The sequence below is a fragment of the Chrysoperla carnea genome, chromosome X (assembly GCF_905475395.1).
Source record: "Chrysoperla carnea chromosome X, inChrCarn1.1, whole genome shotgun sequence".
NCBI lineage: Eukaryota > Metazoa > Arthropoda > Insecta > Neuroptera > Chrysopidae > Chrysoperla > Chrysoperla carnea.
In genome coordinates this window covers 5,805,221-5,826,126 of record NC_058342.1, presented here as the reverse complement: position 1 = coordinate 5,826,126, position 20,906 = coordinate 5,805,221, and the positions used below count along the sequence as shown (strand labels likewise).

At 32.8% G+C, this 20,906-nt stretch overlaps 1 protein-coding gene across 1 annotated transcript in view; it reads right to left on the bottom strand.

Moving 5' to 3' along the window:
* The window catches only part of LOC123302819 (lachesin-like), a 1,791,741-nt gene that overhangs the window by 253,024 nt on the left and 1,517,811 nt on the right, over positions 1-20,906 (bottom strand). The gene's annotated exons all lie outside the window — the stretch shown is intronic.

Sequence of the window (20,906 nt, the reverse complement as noted above, 5' to 3'; positions counted from 1 at the left end):
GTTAATAAATAGTTATAGGGAAAAACCCACCAATTTTCGGCTACTTTTTTATATTATGAGAAACTTTGACTACCTTTGATCTCGATTATTACTGTGTCTGGATAATGACATAATAAATTTTAGCTAATTTAATGCTCTACAACTTTGTAATGAACTATAGAACGCAAAATGAGCTAAAGGAACGAGATATAAGCGACTCAACTGAAATAATTCCAAAAAATTTGGGGTTCTTACCCCCCCCCCCACGAAGTTTGCAACGGGTTCACGAGGTCGAAAACTTGATTGACATCCTAGAGTACCTTCAAATTGCCTGTAAAAATTTACAATACTCCGGAGTACTTTCCAGGTAAAAAGTGCATATCTACAGGTGTTTGTACGATGGATCACATTACGTGCAATGAAGGCGTTCAAATCCACGCGCTTCTTTTTTAATGTGGATAATTCAAAACTACTACACGGATTGTCAAGCAATTTTTATTTTGTAGATAATAATATCGGGTTTTATTTAAATAAATATGTGACCACATCATAGGATATTAAGCTGTAATTTTTACTAGAGTGAAAAAATTAATTGAAAAAATACACATTTTTCTTAATATCCGGCCACCATCTTTAATTTTTTTAGATGGCATTATTTTTGTTTGTATATGATTTTTTTTAGAGGAGTCAATAAAAATTGATTGACACCCTAACCACTTAAATTGGTGCAACCGTTTTGTGTCTATCAATTTTTTAAATAATGGAGCTGCCCTTTTGGAAAAGGTCCCCCATCTCTAATTCCAGTTGGTGAAATTTTCGTTTCCTCGGATTAAATCATTCATATTGGTCCCTAGTATCACTGGGTAAAGTGGCTTGCTTTCTGCATAAAATGTAGTTTCATTTTGCTAAGCCCTTGACTATAATATTTCGTAGTTTAATGTTAACAACTATAAGTATATTTTCAAAATTGATATTATGCATTTTATTTTAAACGTTGACGTGGATGAGATGCTTGCCTCAAGCGTTATTATTTCGGTATGTTGATTCAAAGTTTGTATAATTATAAAAAGTATGAATTCTTATCATTTAGAGTCTTTAATTAAAAAAACTTTTATTACTTATTGTTGTTGTTTACTTATAATAATGCTTACGATATTTACATCATTGTCTATTCGATTATGTTGTCTAGAACTCGAATAGCCTAATTGGTAGGGCGCTGGACATGAATCCAAGAAGTCCGGGTTCGAGTGCTGGTTTGAGTGTATTTTTTTCAATTCTCTTAATTAAGATTATTAGACAAGATATTTGTCAATATTTAGTTTACGCCTGTATGTAGCATATTACATCAAAAATAATCGAATAGACCATGATGTAAATATCGTATGCATAATTATAAGCATACAACAACAATAAGTAATAATAATAAATAGGTGGATAAACAAATTAAAAAATTCATTGAGTTGAAAAAATTGTATTCGTGTCTAGAATTCGAATAGCCTAATTGGTTCGAGTACTGGTTCGAGTTATTTTTTTCAATCCTCTTTAATTAAAAAAAAAAACTTGTGGTCAAAATGTGACGTGAAACGAAAAATATTAAATATTAATTTTACTGACTAGCCAAATAATCAAAAATATACTTGTGTTTACAATTGATAAAGCTAGGTGATGTTTACATATTTAATATTTGATAAAATACTATGATTGATTTACTGTGTTAGAACCACAATTTTTAGGACAAAGTTTATTTTGTTTCCTTCAAATTAATCCTCAAGAGTCTCCAAGGCTGCCGTATAAAATATGTGACTTTCGGCGGCGGCAGCCTAGAGACCTTACATTCACAGGGGACACAATAACATAGAGAAAAATTTAATTTAGATTTTTTTTATTTAATATTAAACTTTAAATAACTTTTGGTACAGAATTCACCTTATTTTGGAATGCAGAATATAAATATAATGTAAACAAGCGGTATATTCCGTGTGTATAACGTTATGATTATTAAATTTCTATTGCCAGAATTACGTTTAATTTAGTGACAGTGGAAGAAAAATAATAAAAAATAGTAAGTAAATGATTAGGAAAGGTAATACGTAATCCAAAAATATGGAATACTTTAATCGTCGGGCCCACAGAACGATTAAACGTTGAAAAAGGGTTATTTTATATTAAAAACAAAATAGACCACATTTAAATATTTCATTTTAATTATCGATAAAACAAAATAATAAGAAATATCAACATGTGGTTACTATTGTTGGTAGGTATTCAATAAACAATAACGATAATCTGATAGCAATAAAGATTGAAAATCATGCACTTTTGAAATAAAGCAACCGAAGACTAACAAAATAAGACTGACATTTAAAAGTTAATAAATGAATAAATGTTACGTTTAATGCATTAAATATCACGTTTAATGTATTGAACATAAAGAAAACGTTATGGAATTCAAGTATCTACTCCTACGCTGGCTAAACATATAAAGATGTATTAATTTATAAGCATCCTATATAGCCAAAGAATGTTCTGGCATAATTATGTATGTTTTGTTAAAAATCGGTTTAGTAATTTTAAAATCATGCGTTAATAGCCAGACACACGTTAATATATTAAAAAATCCATTCCATTTCCGTGTTCCGGAAAATCTTTATGCGCATTAGTAAAAGTGAATTGCCCGGTTTGTGAGGCTACGAAGAAATAAACAATGGTTTCATGAATTGGCGCCATCACCAATTATCTAATTCTAGAAAAAAATGGAAATAAGAGGTTCACTCCAGATTCTCAGGTTGACACCAAAATCGTCCTTACCGTCTTTAATTAAAAATAACAATCATTAAATTTAGTCCGTGACTTTGCGGACAATGATCCAAGTAAATGTAGGCTTACAAAAATTACAATAATTGTCATTAACATTTTTATAAATCACCGGAACCAGTCCTTATTAAATTTCAAACATCATTTTCTCAACAACTTTTCTTATAGAAAAATATAAAATCAAAATATTGCATTTATTTTAAGCTATTTTTTCATTATTTTTTAGATGTAAGCAGGAAAGTCAATAGAGACATTTTCGAATTATTTATATTTGGTCCAAATTCTAGTCGAGTGGTTTTGGCCATTATATAAAAAAAATTTTCTTTAGAAAAATTTAGATCAGAGTGTCACAATAAACTCTTTCAGTTTTTGAATAATGCTCAGTAGCCTTCTATACGATCATTATTAAAGAAGATAGAGTCAATTAAAACCAAAAGTTTATTTCGCTTTTATAGAAAATAACTCACTCTATGAAGCTTGAATGACATTGCTGACTGAGTGTTTTTTCTAGAGAGAAGAAGAATGGTACCTAATATCGGATTTCATGCAAAAAAATTTTTGCACTGGACGTTCATATTTCAAGAGTGTACAGGTAAGTGAACAATTATTTCCCACCCTTTCTACCATCCTTGCAAAGCGGCAGTAAATGGAAATAAATTTCAGCTGCAAATGACTCAATTCTACAAAATGTTCATTTGTGTTCTGTATCAGATGGACGAAAAAACAAGTTTCGACAAAGAAGACAATCAAATTATCCGATTGAAATAAAAGTTGACCAGGGTCTGCCAATTTTCGAAAAGTTCCTGCAGACTCTTGATACCTGGACTTCATTAGAGAACCAGTAAAACATTCCTGCGCAGATATCAATCAGGAAGTTCAAAACTGGTACCTAGACAATTTTAGGTTTCATTCCTTTACTCCTAGCCACTCCAACTTTGAAATTTCAAATGGCAATACATACCTTGTGAAACATTTTTTTGAATCTATTCAAGCACTACAAAAAAAATATATAGGGATCGATTGGGTCTTAGCATAGGCTACAGAGGAGATGGAAAGTATGAAATCTATTATTATTAGCATTACATTGCCGATAAGAACACTGTTGAATGAAATTACAATCATAAAATTATTTGATGACATGTTCGAAATCCATCAATAATTGCTATAAAAAAATACAGTCTATTTACGAACTATTCGTGAGCTTTGAGGAATATTACATACCTTATCATAGAAAAAGGTCTGGCTCGAGTCAAGTAATGCGATTATTGTCATTTTTGAAGGCAGCCAAGGAGAAGAAGTACCTAATTTCTGCCAAATGTCAGTACAAGTTTTCGTTACTTCTTTTGTTAAGTGTTATCTTGTTAAACGTATTATTTGTTGGGAAAAAGATTTTCGAAGAAAGAAGAAGGAAGTTTCTGAAAATGTACTCTTTAGAAGAAATGGTCGAAATAATTTTCATTGATCTAGTTTTCAGATATCCAGACAGAAATGTGATGTCTTGCTGTATAATGAAACTTGTCCAAAAATTTGAAGAAACAAGTTCGGTTTGCAACTAAAGGATACTTGGCCAAGAATTTTGGGAAGTTCTCGGTCACTTCGACGCTAATCTAACAATGTCTATCACGTTACAAATATTTCAATTGGCTCTGTTCATAAAGTGCTGAAAAAGAAGAAGTTCGTTTCTATTTTCTTTGAAAAGAAATTTAATGGAGAACTTTGCCTGGATATGTTGGCTCATTAATTACAGCATCTAAGTGTATGAAGATGGAAACATGGTACTCAGTGAGGAAATCATGCATGTTCAACGAAATAGATCTCCTCCACATTGCGCTGTACCTGTTAGAAATTATCTATGACAAAGATTGGCGGTAAAATGTCTTGGCAGGGGGGTGCTGGGAAATGGCCTGCAAGATCTCCAGACTTAACACATCTCGGCTTTTTTCTCTGGGGTCACTTAATAACTAAAAATTATAAAACATCTACCGCCAGTATTGAAGAGCTCAGGCACAGAATTACGCAATAATATAGACAAATCACCCGTGAAATATTTATCAAAGTTCACAAATAGTAAGAAAACCGAATGTTTTTTTGTCTAGCAAAAAATTGTGGCTATTTCAAACATGCAATAAAATAATTTTCTATGACTGTAATTTAATTCAACAGTGTATCCAACTGGCAATAATATGCACATAATAATTGATTTAATATTTTTCTTCTTCTGTGTACTCTACCTTAAGAACCAATCGAAAAATAAGTCGAAGCAAGGAAAAACTCCGCGCTGGTAGATTTTTATTGGTAGAGTTGCTGGAAAATATTTGTATGAGCGTCCTTAACAAAATTATAGTTATGCCAACTTGTACATTTTCTATTTTCGCCCATACGATAAGGTAGAATTTGCCTACTTTCGGTAATATTTACTTTATGTAACATCTAAAAAAACTACTGGAAAATCTGACCGTTTTCGCGATGTAAGCATTTAAAAACAAAAAATGCGGAAATTTCGCTGAAAACTCGTTATTGAAGAAACTAAAGATTATTTTGTTCAAAAATTTGATAGAATTTAGAAATAGAATAGAAATAGAAATTTGAAGATATTCCATATCTTCAGAATTTGGACTATGGGATTGTGGAACTTCTTCTAGTTCCCAAAATCGCTTTAATATAGTTTCAGCAGGAGTGGTGAGAGAATAGAAGTTTTGACTCGTAGATGTTTCAGAACATTTAGTTACTTCACCCATCACCACGTATCCCAAGAGGGTATGATCAGCTATGTGACTAAGCGAAGGGCTAATAACTTTAGCTGTTCCTAATAATTGTGCAAAAATGGATGCACCTATTATTCCATGTATAGTTGAGGGAACATGGAAAGTATCATCAGCGAAACACAAATCCTTCAAAAGGACGTAATGTCGATATTTGTTGAAGGAAGCTGGTGGTGCTTTTAATCTATTACTAGGCATTCTAATGGATAACATTAAGTAGGGTCAGATCTAGACGATACCGATATAATGGTTTGACCCCTAACTGCTTTCGTATGCGATCCAATACCTATGACGGTTGTAAGATCTTTTACTATTGGTAAATCTAGAAGTTGACAACATTCGGAAGTAATGAAATTACTTTGAGATGCAGAATCCAATAAGAACCTCAGCTTATGAATATGCCCAAATTTATCTTCAACATTGACTTTTGCGGTAGATAATAATACAGTTTTAGTTACTGTGTTTAGTTGTGTTTGTGATTTTTCGACAACAATCAATGCATCAATAGTAGAATTATCCACATTAGGTTTTGAATTAATTGACTTTGTATTGTTCTAATGAAGCATCGTGTGGTGTTTTGACTTGCAGACAGAGCATAAGTTTTCAGATTTACAAACGTTAATTTTATGTTTATTGGATAAACAATTTAGACTTAAGGATTTATCCATAGCGATTTTGTATCTTTCCTGTGGGGACAATTTTTTAAATTGACTACAGCGATATATGCTATGTGAAACAACTTGAGTGCAGGCAGGGCATTTAAAAGTATCCTCTTATTTGGCTACAAAGCTGTGAGTACTTTTACTCGATTTTTTAGGATTACTTGAAATTGATTTGTTTTCATTTGGAGTTTTAACTTTATAAACATCAGAGCATGAAGAATTGCATAACGTTGAATATGACTTTTACTGAAAGAGATTAAACCAGAATAACTTGAAAATGTGTTTTCCTTTAAATAATTTCAAAAAACTTTCTAGCATAAAAAATCAATCTGATTTTGACAATGCCATAAAAACTAAAACATAATCAAGTAAATTGTCTATTTTCATATTTTTCAAAGCAGTAACCGAAGTATCGAAAACTTTCAAAGTGAATTTAAATGTGCAGCGGATTCCAATTTAGATTGTTTAAGATTTAATAATTATGATAAATATGTGTCCATTAGAAGTCGTTTATCTTCAAATCGTTTATTTAAAAAATCTTTAATTATTTTATAATTGGCAGCAGTGGGGATAATGCCCGTACACATTTCTAATGCATATCCACGCAATGCAGAAAGTAGATAGTTTACTTTCGAACTATCATCCAAAGATCTATTATTATCAATCCAACTTTGAAAGGTTTCCCAAAAAACTGCCAATGTTTTTTACTACCATCAAATGATGGTAATACAATTTTAGGTATCAACAGGTGTCATATTAGAAGATGTTGTAGGCACTAAAGGTTGAGGCTTGACTTCATTATACGCAGCGGTTATGTGAGCAACCAATTGTTGGCTGCTACTAATAGTTTGATAAATTACCTCATATGCTCTAATTGTAAATTAATGTATTTTATTTTCATAACGGCATCCTTTATTTCCTACATTATCTCGTTAACAGTTGTATATTCAGCCAGAAAAGTTTTTAAAACAGATTGCTCATACAATAATTTTGTGTAACCATGAATGCGTAGAATTTGTTTGAAATACATTTGTTTTAAGCCTTCATATTGACTAAATTCACGTTTAAGTGATTGTTCACGAGTCATTTTGAAACGAAATAAATGTAACAAAAAATAATATTATTGAAATAATAAACAATGTGTTTCATTAAAGTTTAATAGGTTTTAATTAAATTATTTCTACAGATGCCAATTAAAGAAATTATCAAAATTAAGCAGAGGATAATTTAATTTTTAATTTCATAAAATAATTCAGCTTTATAAGTTATTGTTTAGGCCGTTCAATTATGAACTCATTGAACGCTTCCTAAATGTTCTGTCTTTTAACAGTTTAATGATTGATAGTTGGCAGCGCAATTCAAATATGTCTACAACTTACAACTGTAAAAATACGTGCTGCTAGCTCATCAATCATTATTCATACTGTTCTGTTTATACTCGGGCTTGAGACACACGTTCTCAACGCCATTTTAAAAGTTTATTTCGAGGTCTAATTTAAATCGTAGTCAATCTTTAATTTTTGGGGGAGAAATATATTCTCTCCAAACTCATTTCAAATTATTCAAGAGTGTTTTTTTTTTCATATATTTCTGTATTTTTTGAATTGCGTAATTTCTCATATTTAAATTTAACGATCGTTTTTTTGTAATGATATTCGGGTGCTATCACGTGCCGAGCCGGTGTTCTTTGTAGTGTATTTCAATATAAAATTAAAATTTAAATAAGCAGTGTACCAATCTTAATGTATTGTGGTTTTTTTGGAGTTTCTTGGCAAATTTTGAGTGCATGGTTTTTGTTTGGTCGAAGTTATCAGCGTGGTGCCGTGCATAGCGTTGTACGAAGCATGAGGTTCGATTGACCATAGTTCTCCTTTTTCCAACTTATTTTCCCAGTCAGACCTCATTGGACTAAATTATTTAGTCATCAAAAACACGTGAGTACAAATTTCATTGTTATACAGTTCATTAAGTCCGTAAGTCTCATTTTTGTTCGGGCTTTGCCCTTACAGTTATTTTAATTTATAAATAATGAGAAAAAATGTATATATATTGTAGTGAAACAGAAAAAGGCTTATTTAAAGTAATAGATAGGCAATACGTATGCTCTAATTAATTAACGCATGTGTAATTAGTGGTCCAACACTACAAAATGGAATAAAAAAAAAAAAACAAACAAACAAACAAAAAAAACAAAAACAAAAAACAAAAAAAGATAACCAACCCGCCCGAGAAGGGAGGCATATCATTCCTACAGGTTCCACAACGCAAAGGGTATTCAAGTCCACGCAAAGTGGACCAAAAATGAAAAAAGTAAAGTATCTTTGGCCTCCAAACCTGGACCTTTTAACCAAACCCAAGAAATTCTAAAGCACAGGACAAAAAATCAGCTGCTGGAGCCAAAATAGTTCTATCGACCCAAATATATATTAGGAGCGAAGGGCAGCCTATCGACTTCTCGAGCGAATAGAGTCCATTCCGGATGAAAGCCTCTCTGTTCATCAGAAGGCTTCCAAGGAATGGGCAGAGGCAGAGGGTGTTATCAGAGAAAGGGAAAAGGCAAAACTAAATCCTGCCACGCTCGCAGGAAGAAGCAGAACTCCCAAGAAATCGGTAATGGTGCCTTCGCCCCGCCAAGGGGGTCAACTAATGAGTCGGCCGTACATTGAAGTGGTTAAAGATCACTTCATCTGGGCGGTAATAGACTGCAGCAAACCCGACGGAACCATCTCTCCAGCCAATTGGAAGAAAGTCGAAATCGCTCTTTTAAGAGTTATCTAAGAAGTCCTAACGGAAAACCCGGGGGCTCCTCCGCGTTTTATAGATGCTGGATGGTACCAGGGTTGCATAAAACTTGTGGCATGTGAAGACCAAAGATCTACAGATCATTTCAAGGCGGCTATAGGAGAGATGGGGGAGGTATGGAAAGGTAGTAGGCCGGAAGCTGTCTCAAGGGAGTCGATCCCGAGCATACCAAAGCCAAGAGGTTGGGTCAGACCCGAACCAGCCGACCCCTCTACAATTTTTGAGCTAATCCAAGTGAGCAACCAAACTTTACCCACGGAAGACTGGAGGCTGGCTAAGGTTGGGGAAGCTTTTGGAGGCTCGAGACAGGTACTGATTATCGTTAATAATAATTCCGTGGCTCCCCTTAAGGAAAAACTGGGGTAGATCTATTATGGCTTCGGGCAAACTATCCTTAGCATCTACGACAAGGATGCTAAGGAAGCTGGAAAGAAAGCCACCGAAGAGATATCTCAAGACTCAAAAAGCGTCGGAGATTTTCTCTAAAATAAGAGTGGAAAGTGAAGATGAATCGCTCCCATCTGGAGAGGAAAACCTCGATTCAACAGTAATTGAGAAAGCAGCCTCGGCTGCACTTCTCCTCCGCCTTCATTATAAGGAGGAGGACCTAATTCTAGTCCAGGAACCATGGGTTGTTGGAAAACGGGTTTGTGGACTAAACATCAAAGGTAACAATACAATCTAAATCCAAGGTAAAGGTAAGCCTAGGGCATGTATTCTGGCAAAGAAAGCGTATAACTACGGCCAAGCGCTGATCGATGAAGAAAATAGCAAATGGGCTATCTTTGAGTTTCAGCCATACAAACCGCCAGGATTAGATGACATCACCCTACCAGAAATGCAATCAATCTGCAATAGAATGACTCCATGGCTGGAAGCCATCTACAAGGCGTACATAGACTTGACTCACATTCCCAAAAATTGGAGACAGATCAAAGTCGTTTTTATACCTAAAGGGGGCGTGCCTCACAAAGTACCCCCAAGGACTTTCGACCCATAAACCTTTCATCATTTCTACTTGAGACATTTCATTGGAGAGGCTCTTGGATTTCCACATACGCAAAAGCATGAGAACAGGAATTATATCCACTTCACAACATGCGTAAGCCGTAAACTAAATGAAGTAACTGCAACAGATTCTTTTCCCATACCAAACATAGAAGAAATTTAAATCAATTAGATAACTCAGTATTTTCAGTATTTTAGATTTGGCATTCGGGTCTCACCAAATATTAATGGGGGAAGGAGACAAACTAAATACCGCCTTCTCGACTCCCCGTGGTCATTTTGAATATAAAAGGATGACATTTGGGCTCCGGAACGCCCCTAGCACATTTTAAAGAAGCGCTTCTTGGCCATATTACTACTCAAGACGGTGTATAGCCTAATCCAAATAAAGGTAAAGCAATTATGAATTGGAAATCGCCTAGAAATACATAAGATATAAATCATTTTTAGGTTTAACAGGCTATTATCTTAGATTTATTAAAAATTACGCACAAATAGCTAAACCATTAACAAGGTTATTAGAAAATGGCGTACCTTTGAATTTAATGAAAAATGCTTAGCAGCTTTTAATAAATTAAAAATAGCGCTAACTACAGAACCTGTTTTATAATATCCAAACTTCGATGAACCATTCATCTTAATAAAGAATGCATCGAATGAAGCAACTGGAAGTATTCTCTCACAAGGTCCATTGACAAAAGATAAACCTATTGCTCTTCTCTAAAACATTAAATCGGTAAAACATTTTAGACCATATTTATGCGGAAACAAAGAATTTACGATAGTTTCTCATCGCCAATTTTAATACTTGATGAATTGTAAAGATCCATCATCGCGACTCGTGAGATGGAGATTAAAATTACTAGAATAGAATTATAAAATTGTGAAGCCGGTAAAACAAATGCTGACGCTCTATCTAGAACAACAATGAATGCAATTTTACCAAAAAATTTTAACCTTTTGAAGACATAGAAAATTTAGTAAAACCATATTCTACAGATTTATCTATGAACAATACGTATTCATTCTACATACAAACTAATGCTAGTTTAAAAAATGTACAAAAACCAAATATAAATGATGTTTTTAAACTAAACTCAACCAATAATGAAAACTTATGCATTATAATGTTAAAAAGGAAAACCTTCTGAAATCATCACATATGAAAATTTATTTCAATCTTTGACTTACTTGAGTCAAGTATTGACAATTATCAAATAAATAAAATAGAAATGGTAAATAAACCAAATGTTTCTCGAAATATAAAACAAGACACTTTTGAAGGAATGTTGGAATATATTATGCCAAACAATTTAGAAATCACATTAATTAGAGGAGATCTAATTCGCGGGAACAAATTCCTGAAATAATTAAAGACTTTCGAAATAATATATTAGCTGGAGGACACAGAGGTGTTACCAATACACATCATAAAAAGACGTTATTTTTGGAAAGGAATAAAGCAAGATATCGAAAAAAATATCAAAAACTGTCCTGTTTGTCAAAAAATCAAAACTCCCCAATATCAAAAAACACCAATGGTTATTTCTACACCAGCAAACGAATTCAATGATGCTATAGCCCTAGATATAATGGCACCATATCCTTTAAGTAAAAACGGTAAAAGATATATCTTAACTATACAAGATGAATTCACCAAATTTGTTAAAGCAAACCCAATACCCGAAACAAATACTGAAATCTGTGCTATTCATTTATTAAAATATTGCACTATTTTTGGATTCCTTAATACAATATAGACAGATCAAGGTACATAATTTTTAAATAAATAATCACCCACAATGTAAGGACTTCCTCGAAACATCTCATTCGGCAATAAAAACCTTCTTAAGCATATATTTTAGAAAATGGTAATGATTGCGATGAACTCATTTATTTGGCCATGTATAGCCATAATACCTATATAAATAGAAGTACCCAAGAGAAACCATATACTCTCCTATTTAATAAACAGCCACATATCCCTAAGATTAATAGAAAAACCTAGAGAAAAACCAACCTACCATAGGCTATTAGCTCTAGACATACTAGAGCAAAAAAAATTAGAAAAACTGCAAAAAATAATTGAATAAAATCTAAAGAAATAAATAAAACTTTTATGACAGAAAAACTAGAGAGAAAAACTTTGAAAACGTCAAATACGTTTTACTAGAAAATAAACTTCGAAGAGTTCAACATAACAGAAAGTTAGAACCTTCTTATACTGGTTCTTACCAACTAATATAAGATCATGCTGAAAACCACGCAACAACAAAAAAAAAAAAAAAAAAAACTAAAAACGAATCATTATAATTTGCTGAAACGTTATTTTTCAGATGTGGATAATTATGATATTAATAATAGCGATAACGAGAGCATGGATACGGGTGGATAATTATCGAATTAATCACATCGAGAAACCATCTGGATTCTTTTATGTCGATCTCGGAGACGCAAAGGTACAAACCCTTCTAATTCACTTTCATAATTTAACACATTTACAGAATATGTTGGATTTGTATTTTAAATATTTCCGTCAATCTTAATGATTCTGTACTTTAGTAAAATATAGAGCTTGTATACGAAGAATAACACTTGATATAATTAATAATCAATTAAAATAATTAACTACCCTGGTAGAAATGATTTGGGGCACCTGATAGGGTTTCGTTGAATTTTCCCGGTGTGATATTAGGGCCTGACTAACCAACCCGGCTATTTCCCTGACCATGTGCAATGTAATGCGTTTTGGGAGGGTCTTACCTTAAATGACCGACCGGGGTAACCGCCGGGACTCAATTCCAACACCCGACCTGGCGGTTGTTCTGTTTCATGATCGGGAAAGGATCACGAAATTCGACCGGGTATAATTACCTCGGCTATTTTCCCGAACATAATGTAATGTGTTTTGAGAGGGTCTTAGCTTAAATGCCCGATCGGGAAAATCGTTAGGGAAAAATTTGAAGACCCGAATTGGTGGTTGTCCGGCTGTAGGATCAGGAAATGTCCACGAGCCCAGACTGGGTTATTTAAAATTAGCCTGGCTGTTTGCCCTACCAGAATGTAATACGTTTTGAGAAGGTCTAAGATTAAATGACCGATCGGAAAAATGACCGGGGAAAATATGAAAACTCGATCTGGTGGTTGTTCGGCTGTATGATCAGGAAATGGCCACGAGACCCAACCGGGTTATTAAAAATTCCCTGGATGTTGACCAGAATGTTTTGCGTTTAGAAGGTCTTAGATTAAATATCGATCGGGACAATGTCCGGGGAAATATCCGAAAACCCGATCTGGCGGGGCCCCCTTGGGTTTTTAATTACCTCGGCTGTTGGTGGTCATCTAAACGCTCGACTTGGCGTTTCCTTAGCTGCATGCAAAATCTTGAGTAATTACTGAAATGTAATTAATTAATAACTTTTAGTAATTACTGTCATTTAAAGGAGAAGATCTATGCGCTCTGAAGAGAAAAATAAAGAGAGTAGTTTGCACAGGAAATGAATTACTTTATATACATGAAACTTCAACATACCTCTATCGAGAGGAACATACCATTTATTTATTTAATAAAGTACGTTTAGCCGTTGCGGGTGGCTGCTCGGGCTCACGTATACGGGCTTATTACATTCTTCCTGGTCGGGTAAAAAAATATTGAAACACGTATATTTAATTACTAAGTGTGCCTGATTTGGTTATTATAACGGGGTTTTCTATATTTTAGCCAGGTACACAGTGATCGGGGTTACGAGTATTTAGCCACGGTGGGTGCCTGATCAAATTTATGTTCTGGGCTTTACCATATTTTGCCCGGTTAGTTGATTGGTTGGATTAATAGTTATCGGGACAGTACGTTTAGTTGTTGCTTGTGCCAACGCGGGTTCGCGTATCCGGGCTTATTATATTCTACCCGGTTAGCTGTTAGTTACTTTCGTGACCGGGTGCACAGTGGTCGTGGCAGTACAATCGATCCCCTCTTCGCACCTTACATGGTTCACGTCATCGGGCATGCTATTTATTCCCCGATCGGTCTACACTACTATTAAATTCCCGCGAAAAAATTTGAGGAATTTTAAAAGTTTGTAAATTTTTTTTTTTTTTTTTTTTTGTATTTTATTTAATGAATAGACTATATTTTATTTCATGTAATTATATGTTCTCTTATACATTATTCTTATAAAATATAAAAAAAATATCACGTTCATATGCTGTATGTGCCTGTTCAGGCTCACGTACCCGGTTTTGCCCGGTCAGATGCCTGGTCGGACAAAAAAATATTGAATTACGTATATTTCATAACTAGGGTGTCTGATTTGGTTGATGTAATAGGGCACACTATTTTTTACCCAGTTACTTTCCCGACCGGGTTGACAATGATTACTATATTTAGCCACGGTGGGTTCCCGATCAGATTTCTACACTGCGGTTAACGATATTATTCCTTATTGGTTGCCTGTTAGGGTCAATAGTTATCGGGATACCACGTTCAGCCGCTGCGAGTACTTGTTTTGGCTCATGTACTCGGGTCCTCTTTAGTTTATTTGGTCAGCTGCCTGGTCGGGTAAAAAAATTTCCACTTACGTATATTTAATAACTAAGGGTGCCTGGTTTGGTTGATATAACATGGGTCTCTATTTTTACCAACTTATTTTCCTGCCCGGGTTCATAATGATCTGAGGTACTATATTTTGCCACGGTAGGAGTCCGATCGGATCTATACACTGGTATTTACGTTATTTTGCCGGATTGCTTTCCTGGTTGGGTCAATATTAAACGGGGTATCTCGTTCAGATGTTGCGGATGCCTGTTCGGGTTCACGTACCCTGGGTTTTTTCAATTTGGCCGGTCAGCTGCATGGTCGGGTAAAAAAATATTGAATTACGTATATTTAATAACTAAAAGTGCCTGGGTTGGATGATGTAATATAGATATCTATTTTCTACTCAGTTACTTTCCTAACTGGGTTCATAGTGATCGGGGTTACCATATTTAGCCACGGTGGGTACCCTATCAGATTTGTATACTGGGGTTAACGATATTTTGCCGGGTTGGTTGCCTGGTTGGGTCAATAGTAATCAGTTCAGCTTTTGCACTTTATATACCCGGTCAGCTGCCCCGGTTGGGCTAAGATATTCGGGCTAGCGATATTAGTTACCTTGCAGGGTTTGCATAAGTTGGGGCAGTATAATCAGCTCCGGCCTGTCACCTTTCATGGCTCACGTCATCGGGCTTTCTTTTCATTACCTGATCGGGCCCTGGTTGCAAGTCGGGCAGTTATCGGGCACTTTCTACCAGGGTAGTCCATAAGATGATGTATCAGCACATCATATTAGAAGAAAAAGAGGCTTAATTGATGGAATTAGTTATCCAATAAAATGGCTCTTCGGTATACCCGATGCAGAAGATAGAACCTTTTATAAATATTCAATTGAAAGTTTGATTAACGACCAAAAACAAACTCACGTACTTATGCAAAGTCAAATAAGAATAATATCCGACACAATAAAAAATACACTTTCTACTTTAGATGCAGTAGAAGAAAAACTTAATGTAAATGTAAAAATCTTTAATGAATATATGATAAATTCATAAAACGCAATAGATATTAACACCTTACAAATAAAATTAGTTGATCATTTACTTCTAATAAAACAAATAAACGACATGATTCAAAAATAATTTGATAAATATAGATAGATCTCTTTCACTATCTAGACACGGGATGAATGATTATAATGTAGTACCTCCACATACTTTGCAACAAGAACTACAAAATTCGTATTAATATAACTTACATATTGAAACTTCCTGGGAAAACTTATTATTATAAATTAATGAAAACAAAAGCGTTGATGGCTGATAACAAATTCATTTTTTTTTAAATACCAATTAGTTCTATCAATCAATATAATCCTTTTAAAATAATACCATTACCTAGTCCCTACAAAGAAAAATCCTCAGGTTTTAACCTATATACAAAATGATTTTAAATATATACTTATGACTAGAAGTAAAACACCATATGCATAAAGAAAAAATAAATAATTGAAACTAATATAAACCCAACACATGCATTTGCGAGAAAGTTCAGCCTTTAAAATTAAAAATTGAAGAAAGTTGCGAATCAGCTCTATTCGTTATATCAATCACGAAAATTCCAAAAACGTGTATAACAAAAACAATACTGGCGAACGCGCAAATTTGGCAGCAAGTTACCACGAAAAAATGGATATATTTTTTATCTAAACCAGTTAGATATATGGTATATGACAGAACAATGTAGACCCCGATTTCATAATAGAATAAGCAGAAATTCTAACAATAAATAGAAATTGTAAAGATCATACCAACAATTATATGATGGAACCAAATATATCATTGTTCAATCGAACAATCGAGCTAATAACTCTAAATATCTAAACAACTGAAGGCGAATGTTGTATTAAATCAAACATGAACAAAACAACATTAAAATTTAAACTCATGGAACCAATTCGATGAACAGTTACAGCACCAATTGAATTAACCATTCTTTATTCAACACGAAAAATTCAATAATTCATGCTTTAAAGATTTTAATATGCACTCTTTCAATTTTATTTGGGTTATATTTAGCCTACAAGTTACAACTCCTAAAATTCATATGGAACATAATAAAGTCGTGTTGTAAACCAAGTATCAATGGTGGAAGAAACGGCATACAACCTGAAAGCTCTTCACTCAGCTTCATAAATTGTTGTTTTAGAGAACGTGTAAATAATCAAAACCAAATTCAACCAAACACGGGTAGAAGTGTATGTTATAAAAATGAATCATCCGATGAAGATGCGGCTTTGCAAATAATGTACCCAATTACATCACACCACCACCGCCACCTTACAATATAAGATCTACATCCCAACCCAAAAATATAAAGAAAAGTGTGAAAGGTTATAATACAGAGAGGACAGGTTCAAAAAGGACAATTTCAATAAATAAAATGTAATACCTAAAATTTATTTAATATTTCCAATTATATAAAATTTTGTAAATTTCAATTGTATAGAATAATAAAAAAATATAATTTTTTAGATAAATTAATTAAGATTTTTTTATATCTTATATTTTTGAAAAATTGTAGTATCTTATATTTTTATATTTTTAAATAATTCAAATTTTATTTTAGATAAATTAATAATTAAAATTTCATTATATTTCATAACAAATATAACATTTTTGTAATTTCGATATTACGGAATAATTCAAATAATACGTACAGAAAAAAAAAGACAAATTATTTTTGATTTTAACTTACAAAAGGAATTAATATTAAAAAGGTGTTACTTATCTCCTAATTTTATCAAAAAGAATTGTATCAATTAAATAACAATCCTTTTTATTAACGGGGGAAAATGTAGTGAAACAGAAAAAGGCTCATTTTAAGTAATAGAAAGGCGATACGCATGCCCTAATTAATTAACGCTTGTGTAATTAGGTCAACCCTTCTCAGGGACAAAAACAGTATACAAGGAAATGCCTAACACCTGTTTTATCGGAATCTCATTAGATTTTAAAATACAATCTCTTGAATTGTAAAATCATTGTATACCAATCTATTAGTCTTAATGTTGTAATAATGAACAGTTAAATCACTTTTAAATTGTGTGTTTTAATTGATTGAACAGTGACTTACCAATGTTAACTAGTTCTCCTTAGTTAACAATTAATTCTTAATTCTTAACTAAGGCAAGGTTTTAGAATAGCACCATAAGCTATTACCCTGGGGATAGCGAAATTGTCTAAGCACAAGTAACGTATCCAGATTCTATTTAATAACTGAAAAATCCCGGTTACGATAATATATAAAAAGTAAACACGCCGTATAATATTTCAATATGTATCCTTAGTACATGGAATGTGGAATAAACAATTACAAAAAGCAGTAAATACAATTCTAAATAACACCCAAACAGATTTGTACAAGCAAGTTGATAGATAATTCAACTAATTTGTAACAAAAGAAAAATATGAAACACTTGTTACTATTTTTATTTTTTATTTTAATAAAACTAATTTAAGATAAACAGCCGATTAATAATTAAGAGAAATAATTAAAATTGCCATAATAAGATTAATAACTGGTTCAAATCCGCTTTAAGAATCAAAATATGACCCACGTCTTGCTCGTTAGGTACCAAAATATGGTGAAGCCGACAATCTTCTAACAAGTGGAGTCATTTCGAGTTCGATGAAAATTGCAGAAAAGTGTGGACTGTATGGCGACAGAGAACAGTTCCAATAATGTGTATAAAATAAAGAATACCAGAATGCAAAAACACTTACCGATTTATATCGTCTCCACGTGGCTTCGATAGTTGACCGCCTCTATAAAATTTGGGCAAAAAAGGATAATATTTGGGAGTGATGACGGTTAAAAAACATGATAAGGGTCACTTATCACACGAACTATTTTTCCACGATATCCTAGAATATTTTACACACATTGTTGGATTTTCTGCCAACTTCTTGGACTGTTAATTAAATGGACTGTGAATTTACTTTACTATCTAAATATGTTGTAGAATATCCAAAAAAACTATTTAAATTTACAAAATCTTTGAGTCCATAATGACGGGTATGTCCTCATGCAACGCAAGAAAACTATTTCTTTTCCTCTTGGAGGTCAAAAACTTAATATCTCGAACTTGCTTATTCAAAATTGCATAATCTGTATTTTTATATAAAATATTTATAAACCTATAAATAGGATTCAATTATTTAAATTATGAATCAGTGGCGTCGCCAACGAAATTTCGGTGAAAATCCGCAATTTCTTGAAATAAAATTTTTAATTAAAACCACAAAATAACACAGTGCAAAAAAAATTTTGCACTTTTTGAGCGACCTGGTATACGTTGTAGGTCTTGCTGAGTACGTCATAAAACTGTGTTTCGAAATTGTCAAACACTCTCAAATTTTCAAGTTATTATGGAAAAACCGTTTTTCGTGTACTCCACGCACTTAAACAATTAAAACTCCGTCAATTTTTAAACAATTTTCGATTACTTAAGAGTTTTGAAAACTAGAAACGTGAGCTTTCCAAATATGTATATTTATCTATACTTTCTACAAAAACTTAAGACATTTTATAAAAGTTTATCTAAGATTACCCTATTTTTTGCATGTTTTTTACAGTTTGACGTCTTATTATATGTAGCAAATCCTCAAGAACAATCATTACTTTCACATCAAAGCACATTCAATCTTGCGTACAAATTCTACGGTTTAAAATATGCTTTTTTGCAAGATCCCGTTTAAAACATGCTCCTGAACGTAAAAGTGTTAAAAACTAATTTTCTTTAACCAATAAATAATATTGACCGAATCACTCCGCAAAAAGTGGGTCACAAGTAACAAAACATTTTCTCGGACATATTTCTCTAAACCCTACAGTTTTCGAGCCAAAAATTCGTAAAATTCGAAAAAACGCGATTTTTACGATTTTTATCTCTCAAAAGGTCTATGAATAAATCAGATTTGAATATGAATAAAATTTTTATTGGTAGGTTAAACCTGACTCAGCAACATATCGCAAATATTTTTCTCCTAATTGCATTTTCAGTGTTTGATTGTTAATTGTTAACTGCTGGAAAGATGGGACCAATCAACTTTAACCAATCAACTCAAAATAAATACAAATTTACAGTTAGAAAAACTTTCATTTCCATAACGCAACCAATCGGAAAAACGACATGACACGACATCGATACCATGAGGGGAATAAATTTTTCTTGTTTACAAAAAGCGTCTAAATTTGTACATTTTTCAACAGATTTTGATAATCCGTAGAATTTTTTAGTCGACATAGAATGAAGTTTGATAACAACTGTAAGAAAAGAATTGTTTTTGAGGATTGGTTACTTAAAAAAGACGTCATACTGTAAAAAACATGCAAAAAAGGGATTAATCTTATATAAATTTTAGACAATCTTACAGTTTTATGTAGTATAGATAAATATATATTCCGAAAGGTCTTGCTATCAAAACCGTCGAGTTGTTGACAATTGACTGACGACAATTGTTTGAGTGCGCGGGGTATACGAAAACGGTTTTACCACAAAAACGGAAAATTTGGAGGTGTAAGACAATTTTGAAACACATTTTCTTGATTTGCACATCAAGACTTACAACGTAAACTTAGTCCTTTGAAAAGTGTAAAATCACTGCAGAACTTGGAATTTTTATTTTCGTTAATAACTTGTTTCCAGCGAAAATTCACAATTTTCATTAAAAAAGTGTTAATAAAATATAAAATCAAATTGTTTAAACTCTTATATATCAAAAACACTGAGGTTTGGTGAAAATTGTCGAAAGTAAAAAAATACTTAAAACTGTCCAAAATGTAATATCTGATTAAATTTATGACAGGAATCACACATATAGCCTTAGTTTTTTGAATAACAAATTTTGAGCTAAATTTCCGCATATTTCGTTTTCAAATACTTGTATCTCGAAAACTGTTATTTAAGGTAAACAATGTCAATAAAAAAATGCTTACAATCGTTCAAAATATAAAAATAAATAGTTTTTTTAAATATTTAATAAAGAGAATGTGGTATCCGAGAGTAGGGACTTCTGTCCTACCGTATGGGTAAAATTTTAAAATTGGAATGGCTGCGGATTCAGTGATGAAACCTAAATTTCTCGACCGTTTTGGAATTTCCCCCTCGCTGTCTTAATCAACGTATTTTTACTGAAAACAATATTCACATTTGGTAAAGAGTCATAAAGGCTCGATCGATCGATTTTTTTATTTTTATCATGGCTGAATAGAGCTGTTAATAAATTTGTGCTATCTTTGAGGAAGATTGACCAATTATTTTGTCATTTTATCACTATTGAC